A 9,602-nucleotide genomic window follows, 5' to 3' on the forward strand; every position below is an offset into this window, starting at 1 on the left:
TTTCCATCACAGAGATTTCCAAACACACACAACGGGAGCGGTAGGCACACAACAGTCCCCGAGAAGGCTCTGTCACCAGCCTCCCATATCACATTGAGCCAGTTTTGTTCTCTGTGTTCCCCACTGATGGGGTTCTTGAGCAAACGGCTAAGAAAGAATTCTTGAGATGTCTTTGGTGCAAAAAGGTGGTTTTACTAAAGCACGGGGACGGGACCCGGGGGCAGAAAGAGCTGCCCTGGGGCTGTGAGGGGTGACTGATTATACACCTTTAGGTTTGTGGAGGGAGGGCGATAGAGATAAAGATTCTAAGGAATCTGGAAGCAAGGCTTTCAGGACCTTGAGATAAAGTTATTTTCAGTCTTTAATAAAACACAAACACCAAGGGAGTAGGGCAGCCAGGAGTTGCCTGAAGAAGGTCTCGCTCTGCGTGTTTCAGGTGTCTGTCAGTGGGCTGCGGGCTGGAAGGAGATTTCATTTAAGCTACGTTTCTCTTGCCTTTGTTTCCTTCACCACCCTCTACTTTTCCTCCACCACCCAATGTTTTCCTGGAGCAGTTTACAGCAAATCCCAAAATTTCACTTTTTTTTAAACGTTTGTTTGTTTATTTTGAGAGAGAGAAACAGAGTGCGAGCAAGGGAGGGGCAGAGAGAGAGGGAGACACAGAATCCGAAGCAGACTCCAGACTCTGAGCCGTCGGCACAGAGCCCAATGTGGGACTCGAACCCCATGGTGAGATCATGACCTGAGCTGAAGTTGGATGCTCCACTGACTGAGCCACCCAGGTGCCCCCAAAATTTCACTCTTAAATGCAGCATTTTGTCCCTCTAAAAACTAAGCACTTAAAAAAAAAGAACCTATCCAAAATACACGATCACACTTTCCCTAATTAACAACAATCCCTCCATATCACCTAATATATAGTTTGTTTTAAAATCTCTCAAAAAATACCTGCTACAGTTGTTTTTGTTCCAGTAGGCTCCACTCAAGGTCTCCATGGCGCATCTGGCTGTTAGTCTCTTAAGCTCTCTCAGCGTATGACACTTTCGTCTGTCTTTCTCTCCCCAGGCCACATGTCCGGCCGGCTCAGGTTCCCACAGTCTAGACCTGCCCAATTGAATTGTCAAAGTTGTCAGAAGTTCAGAGATAACAGAAGTAAAGCCAGTGAATCACCTAAGTAGCAATGAGTAAAATTTATCGCGCCCACGCCCACAAGCCGGTTTGCATGCCAGGAGCACTTAGACCAAGCACCGCGTGAGGCTTGGCATATTGTCCTAAAAAGTGGATCCTGTTGTGAGAAGGCAGGGACTGCATATTCTTCCCAGGGATTGGCTATAATGTTAGAATGTTCCCGAATTAAAGGGAATTGGTCACCAGTTACCTCATATCAGCTTCAGGGGACAGTTTAAATTTCACTTACGATTTCCAGAGGCACCAGCAAGAAGTAACCCAGGCAAGTGAGCCTCCCTTGTCTGGCAAGACAGAAAAAAAAAAAAAAATGCTAAATTGAGCTTTGTGTGACTAAATTGGTTTTGTCTGCACAGGGAATTTTCAAGTATGGTTGCCATTTGTGTTTCATTTCACCAGTGTAACTAACACATTCCTTTGCTCCCCAAGCTCCTATAAACTGGTGTTTGGATCTGGAGGCTTGTTTACACGTGGGTTTGAACTTTTCAGCATGGATATTCTAGGATATTCTACACACGGTGGTGGCAGTTCCTCCCACACCCCTAATGTCTGGTGACCCAAGTCTGCTGGACCTGATATTGGTAGGAGGCAGGGGGAAGGTCAGGTCAGCCTGATTTCACCCCCGCCCAATGTTCCCTATTCGCCTCTTGGTTTTAGCATTCATAATTGCCAACACTCATGTGTTCATTGGTGGTTGCAAACGATGGCTGTCCATTTTGATTTTGTTGTTGTTGTTCTGCACTGATCAGCTGTAATTCCTCTGTTGCTACTTTCTAACCCGAAATACAGTGTGTAGAGGAAAGTATATTTGAAAGTTGTATTTTTTTTTTGAAATATACGTGACACTTTTCTCTTTATAAATTTTCAGAATAATTGGGAACCTACAAGGAGACCAGTAAGACTTTCTTCCGTTTTCCTGTCATCACACACATACAGCAGTTCAAGCACCTGCTTTGTTCCAATGGCGGGGTCTCCTCCAGACCGGCCCCCGGACACAGCCCCCTTGGTCTTGGCTACGTCCCTATTTTGGACCACAACACCGATGTCTCAGGATCGTCTCGTACTGTGCCTGCCTCAGAACGGCGTTCCTTCTAAGAGCCTTGGTTCCTTTCAGTAAAAAGTAGCTGTTGGTGCGTGTGCTTGTTGTGACCGTCTTGTCCTTGAGTCTAGGCTTCTTCTGTGTGTGTGGTTTTCTCTGAAAGATCATGTTGAGCTTATTATACTCTCCTTTCCAAACCAAATGTAAAATTTTAGGGTTTTTACTTAAGTCTGATTATAACGCTGTACTGCTTAGCGTTGAAAATCTTGGTCCCTAAGGAATTTTCCGTGATTATTTTTCTGCTGTCTCTTCTGCCGTCTATGTGCTTCACCATGTGGATGGTTCGAATAACAATATCAGTATTAGTATTCCAAGTAGGAAGCTAGGATGAGGGAAAAGCTTGCCACCTGCATGGCAAACAGCCACAGACATGAGAGGTACAAAGTGGCATCGGGGAGAGTTTCAACCACAGTGACAAAAGCAGGAGGAATCAGTGTAAGGAGAGTTTGCCTGCCTGTGAGATTGCTCTGAGATGGGAGGTCTGACACAGGCTCCCCCAGGAGTGTCACAATGACACTTAGCAGTAGATGGTTGTTGGTGGCAGGGTTTTAGGGAAGAAGGGGACGGACAGAACTTTTAGCTGCCGCGGGCTTTGGGAGGTTTCACACACGGTACATTTGAGCCTCTGGATTTTTTTTTTTTTTTTTGTAATATTTACTCATTTTGAGAGAAAGGGAGAGAGAGAGAGAGAGAGAGAGAGAGAGAGAGAGAGAGAGAGCATTAGTGAGGGACCAAGAGAGGGAGACAGAGAGAATCCCAAGCAGGCTCTGCTCTGTCAGTGTAGGGCCCAACGTGGGCCTCGAACTCATGAACTGTGAGATCACGACCTGAGCCGAAATCAAGAGTTGGATGCTTAACCAATTGAGCCCCCAGGAGCTCCTTGAGCCTCTGGATCCTAACGGCTTCTTGTAGGTCCCTGGCGCCTTCCTACGGGCGTGGGCCACGGGGGCAGCATGAGAAAGTAGATGTGAACGATGGTGTCACTTTACCAGGTTCCCTCATTTTTCTCTGAGTTTCGTCCCTGCTTCCAAACTCAACATGACTTGTCTGGAGAGAAGAACATCCTAATAAGCCTGGCAAAAAGTCAAGCCATTTGTCCCTCTGCTTCCTGGAACCTCTCTGGAAAACACTGCATATTTCCTTGTGGTGACGCTGTTCACTGTGTACCTGGGTCTCATGTCGGAGAAAAAGGACTTCATGCCCACAAACCCAGCTACGTTTCTCTTGAACAACCCTCGACTCATTTAGCACCTGAGTTGCTAATGACATATTTTACTAAGTTTATGACCTGATAAATGCAATGATTAGCACTTAATTTTAAGCAATGGCAACTACTCTTACAGGATATTAATTCAACGTTTTAATAAAAAGCTGTTTGGGAGTATGGACCATGGCATTAATCCCCAGATTCTCCCAAAGACGAAGGCGCAGCTCTCTGGGCCTGGCCCTGGCTGCTGAGGGGCTGGCCGGCCGCTCTCGGGGGAGCCACTCTTCAGACCTGCCTGCAGCCTCAAACACGCACACCCTTCTCGATAGAGCACACGGCACCTCCGCCCTGGAGGATTAGTTCCTAAAGGGGGATTGGAAAAGTAGAAACATCTCCTCAGTCACAGCTAACGGGGACATGAGAGTTCTAATCCTGCCTCTGTCCCGCACGACTCCTCTGTCCCCAGCCCCCAGCCCCCTTTCCCTGATCTAGGCTGGAATAGCCGACCTGAGCTGAACCTCAAAGCCAGAGGAGCCAGTTAAAGAGTTGGGGCCTGAGAGCTCTGAGGGGCTGGGGAGCAAGGGGCCCGGGCTGTGTGAAAAGGGAGGAAGAAGGGGAAGGGGTATATAGGGAGCGGGTGGTGCAGGGGTACAGGGGGAGCAGGGGTGTGGATGCACACAGAAGCCAGGGTATGAGGTGTGCACCATGGGGTGTGGGAGAGGGCAGGTGCGCAGGCCATGGGGGCTGTAGCAGGGATTTGGGGGCGCAAGAGGGGTGCAGGGGCGTGCTGGGGAGGGGGCAGGGGAGCAAGATGCTGGGGGTGGTGGTGAAGGGACACGCAGGAGGTGCAGAGGAGCAGTGATGCAGGGAGGGTGCAGGGGCACGCAGAGGGGTGCAGGGGAGTCCTGGAGGGAGCGGCGATGGGGGAGGGGGAGCGGGAAGGGGTGCGGAGGGAGCGGATGCAGGGGCGTGGGGAAGGGCACGGAGGGGAGGGGCTCCTGAGGGCAGGACTCAGGGCAGGAGTTTCTGTGCCCCCCTCTCCACACAGTACCTGGCTCCAAACGTGTTCACTGAGCTGAAGCGGCTGGCGGAGGCCGGATCGTCGGGACCTTGGTGCACCTGTGGCCCCAGATCTCAGGGGCGCGCGTGCGTTCTAGGTTTCCTCCGTGACCTTGCCAACCTTGGTCAGCCGTGGAGCTCTAGTCCTTCGTGTTTCATCTTTTTCTCGTCGATAGAAATTAAAGACAGAAAAGATAGTAAACATTTTAACATTTCTTGAATTGTGGAAGCATCAAGAAGATGGAAAAGTTAGCGATTTACTCACAGTGTAGACATTTCTTTGCAAACTGGTGTCAACAATCTGCCAAAGCCTCGTTTGCTGGGAGCATGCCTGAGGGTGTAGCATTTTCTGATTTAGTGATGTATAAATATTTGTAAAAGGGAAGCTGTGTTTTTTTTAATGTTTATTTATTTTTGAGAGAGAGAGAGAGAGAGAGAGAGAGAGCATGAGTGGGGGAGGGGCAGAGAAAGAGGGAGACACAGAACGGGAAGCAGGCTCCAGGCTCCGAGCTGTCAGCACAGAGCCCGACATGGGGCTCCGGCTCACAAACCGTGAGATCATGACCCGAGCCAAAGTCGGACACTTAACGGACTAGGCCACCCAGGTGCCCCGGGAAGAGCAATTTTAAAAAGAGGCTACCTGGGACTGAAACCTGCAGGGTCATCTCTCCTCCATTTTTTTCTGTACCCTTAAAACATTCCCCTTTGGAGTCTGGAGCAGGAGAAGGGGTGCAGCCCAATGTCACACAGAAACAGCAGTTGAGGCTGGGAGAGTCATATGTTCAGGGCCCTAAGCAGACCGGTGGCTGGCCTAGTGGAAGGTGCTGGAATCTCTCTGCACCCGGATCATGGGTGGAGATGAGCCCCCACACGTGAGCGTGCCCGCTCAGCATGGTGCGCGGGAGCCCAGAGCCAGGTCACTAATCTGTGGTCTGGTTGGAGCCACATACCTGTGGTTCTGGATGAAACTGCTTCACAGGGAGACAGCCTTGTCCCAGGGCACCCAAGAAGGAAAATTTCCACAGAGGATAAGTTCACAAAGATTCCAAAACATATCAGAAGTCCAGTGTTACGAAAAATAGTCACGAGGAGAGACCGTGTCCTGGAAGTCATTCTCTTCTGTGGCCGTGTGTCCCCAACGCCCCAGCAGGGACCTGGTCACAGTGTGGACCGAAACCACCCAGGTGGTTGGCACGAGGTGGGACTCAGAGAGACACCACCAGCGTCCATGGAAGGCCGTCCGTGGCCTCCTCTATGACCCCACGCGGGGACTGGCACCGCCTGTTAATGAGGATTTCATCCAGAAAGGAGTGCCTGCAGTCCACCTGACCAAGGGACCCGGGAAGTTTCACCAGATTTCATTAAACACGACCCACGGAAATGACCAGCCTTTCCCGTGTTTGCAGTGAGTTGACAGGGGACGAGGCCCCTGGAGCCCTCTGTGCTGAAATGGGCTCCCGGATCCATAAGGGAGAGAACGTCCACACGGTACATGGTTCCCAGCCCCGGCAGCTGAGCTGGGAATACGGGAGCCTTTGGAACATGCCAGACACTCCACAGAGGACTGGGGAACCAGGATCAGAAACCTCGTGGGAGCCAGGGCACCAGAAATGACACGCTTCTGGAACAGACCCCAACCCTCTCCCTCTGTTTGCACTAGTCCAGTGGGGGCAAAATCCCAGGGGTGGGCCGGACTGGCCACCATCAAGGCACATGCCTGCCGCTGACCAGTCTGCTGCAGGGACCCCTCGGCTTCTCAAGTGGGAGAGCAGAGCATTTCAACTTGCAGTCCCACCGAAACATGCGCAGAGGAGGAGAGGAGTCCCCCAAATGGAAAACAGCGTGCCGACAGACGGGGAGAGACTATTACCACGCAGGCAAACCAATCCAACCCAGCCCTGTCCGCGACTCCATCCTCATGGCCGTCCATGGAGCCGCCGGTCCTCGGCCAACGTCCACACCACCAATGGCGGGCTCTCCACCCTCAAGCCCCTGGCTCTGCTTGCTTTGCACTGGCTGGTCTCACACCTGCCCAGGGCTCAGGGATTTCTGGTCCAAGCCCCGCTTGGGTCCCCTGCCTGGAAGGGCTGGCCAGATTGGGGCCAGATCCTGAGCAGTAGGAGACAGGGATACCCAGGAGGGATGAGGTTGGTGGGGAGATGAGGTGGTGGCAGACAGGGAGGTGGGGCGGCCATGGGTCACGGGTGAGTGGACCAGGGGCTGCCCTCAAGGGCACGGGCTCTAACGGGGTGAGCCCCCTGGGGAGTGAGGGCTAGAGGGTGGCCTTGAAGCCAGCCGATCCTGGCAGATATTTGTAAACAGAAAGTGTTATCCTGACTTCCTCATGAACTGCCACTGTTTGTTCATTCCTTATTGTACTTGACGTTGAACGTGCCTCCTTTCTTCTACAGGTTTTACTGATTAAAACCCAAATTAAACCTGCAGCCAAGGAAAACTGTGCCCACGTAGCACTTAACCAGGAAGATTTCAAGTATGGTAAACGTGCAAAGTGTCAGAAGGAAAGACCTGGGCCGAGGAGAAATGAGAAAACCATCAGAGGGAGGAACAAATATTTTTAAGGAAACGACACTCGTGTATTGTGATATGCTAAACTATCAATGACAACTGGAGTAAAGAACTGTATTATTATTTTTTAATACACTTTAGCTTTTGGAGATTTAGGATTAGATTCACAGCAAAATGGAACAGAAAGTACAGAGTACCCCCCACGCCCCTGTGCCCCTCCAGAGCCGTCCCCGCCATCAACATCGCCAGCAGATGGTGCACGTGTTACCCTGCACGGATGCGTCACATCACCCGGGGTCATGGTTCACGTCAGGGTCACACTTGGTGTTGTATATTCTGTGGGTTTGGACAGATGCATGCTGGTACCCACCATTAGAGTGCAGTGGTAGTTCCAGTCCCTAAAGATCCTCAGTGCTCTCTACCTCTCCCCTCCCCCACCCCCAATCTCTGGTCTCTTTCCTGTCTCCATAGTTTTGCCTTTTCCAGAATGTCTTGTAGCTAAAATCATACAGTATGCATCTTTTCAGACTGGCTTCTTTCACTTAGTTACATGCATTAAAGTTTCCTTCATGTCTTTTCATGGCCTGATAGCTCATCTCTTTATAGTGCTGACTAATATTCCATTGTCTGGATGGACCACAGTTCATTTATCCATCCACCTACTGACGGATGTCTTGGTTGTTTCCAAAATTTGGTGATTTTGAGCAAAGCCGCTGTAAACACTCATGAGCAGGCTTTTGCGTGGATATAGATTTTCTAAATCCCGAGGCGCATGATTGCCGGATCCTATGGTAAGTGGATGTTTAGTTTTGTAAGAAACAAACTCTCTTCCAAAGCGGCTGCACCAATTTGCATTCCCACCAACAGCGAGAGAGAGTTCCCGTTGTTCCACATCCTCTCCATCGGTTGGTGTTGTCGGTGTTCTGGATTTTGACCATTCTGATAGGTGTGGAGAGCTGGATTATCTTCAGTGCTGGGATCAGCATCCGAGTGTGGGCATGGTAGTGGTTGTTTTCATCTCTAATACTGTTTTTATGATTAAATACCTAGAAACATCTTCCAGTTTAGAGGAAGCACTTGTCATTATGAAACCAGGGTTGACTTGTGCAGATCGGAGCGGGAAAATCATCCTTTTACTGCACAACAATCAGCACTCTTGTCACATGGAAATGAACCATTACAACAAAAGATTATATATATATATATATATATATATATATATACACACACACAGATATATATATATATATATATATGTATGTAAGATGTTAAGATGTTACATATTTTTAAAAACTCAAAATGCAATTTTAAGTTTTTTTCTTAAATGTTTCTCTTTCCTTTAATGCATGCATTGCCACACCCCATAAAGAGATGGGAAAAAAATCAGATTTAAACAGGAAAGAACAGAGGCTACATTCGATCTTAGCCAAAAGGCCAAGAGGCAACTGCACATATAATTCAGAGTAATGATTTTCAGTGATGTTTTAGGGAGTTACAAATATAGAAAAACAGGATGTTGTGACAAACTCATCAAGAGGTGCTAGGCGCTAACGAGAAATTCCTTTGATTCAGGGAGAGGGAGAAAGTGCCAGTGAGTTCAGGATCAGTGGCAGAGCTCTTCACTGAGTCACTTACAGAGACAAGACAGGCTTCATCTTGGAAAAGAGGCTCAGGCAGGAAGCCCCTGGAGCCCTCTGGACCCCAGTTCCCTCTTCTGGAACAAAAAAGAGGGGGCTCATGATATGGTAGTCATTAACTTTGCTCCCCTGTTAGATAAATATGGACTAACTTCTTATCTAAAACCAGGTATGACATTATTAAGGTACTTGAGACAATGAGAAATGGTCAGTCCAGCCTCAGACTCTTGTAGAGGACACACTGGCCCTGGCCGTGGGGAAGGAGGGTGCAGCAGTCCTGGGGTCACCACACACTGTGGGCTGAAAGGAAACTAGAGACCCCTTGAGATGCCCCCTTAGGCCCCTAGCGTGCTTGCTCCAGCCTTCGGGCTTGCTTCTTAGCTCGGCGTTTCCGCCATTTGGAAAGCTCCTAAAAAAGAAATATTCCAGTATTTTGACATGGTTATTTCAGAGATAGCCTGGATGCTAACATTTAATTTTTTTTGAGAAACATTTACTTTCACGTAATCAGAACTCCATCCTGGTATTATCAATCACTTTGGAGAAATTGTGGCAAATTTGGTGCTTTTCTTACAAAACCATGCAAGCTTTGTGAAAACCTTCCTTCAATCATGATCTGCTGAAATGGTGTTTGTGGGGTCACTTCCATACAAGAAATGTAAAAAAAAGAATTAAATGAATCATGTTATCCTCCTCCATGACCCCAACCTTCCCCACAAACAATAATTGGAATTGTTTCAAAATGTCTCCACCCCTACACAATGAATTTTTGACAAAGTAATTTTATGGCGCTTGAACTTGATCAATACATTCTGGTCAATACCATTGAAGGTGAGTTTGCCTAATATGGCGGCCACATCATTGGATCCCAAATGTCACTGGGTCAGTG

The 9,602-nt window shown here is 48.9% G+C and overlaps 1 long non-coding RNA gene and 1 pseudogene across 1 annotated transcript; both read right to left on the reverse strand.

The window, feature by feature from the left end:
• Positions 1-343: 343 nt before the first annotated feature.
• Positions 344-1,474, reverse strand: LOC125924859 (uncharacterized). Its single transcript, XR_007459291.1, has 3 exons — positions 1,418-1,474; positions 949-1,104; positions 344-458 (listed from the first exon to the last, which is right to left on the reverse strand). It is a non-coding gene; the product is annotated as an uncharacterized LOC125924859 (long non-coding RNA).
• Positions 1,475-8,347: 6,873 nt separating this feature from the next.
• Positions 8,348-8,522, reverse strand: LOC125928207 (uncharacterized; annotated as a pseudogene).
• Positions 8,523-9,602: the final 1,080 nt, after the last annotated feature.

This window comes from Panthera uncia, chromosome D4, assembly GCF_023721935.1.
Source record: "Panthera uncia isolate 11264 chromosome D4, Puncia_PCG_1.0, whole genome shotgun sequence".
In the NCBI taxonomy this organism is placed as follows: domain Eukaryota; kingdom Metazoa; phylum Chordata; class Mammalia; order Carnivora; family Felidae; genus Panthera; species Panthera uncia.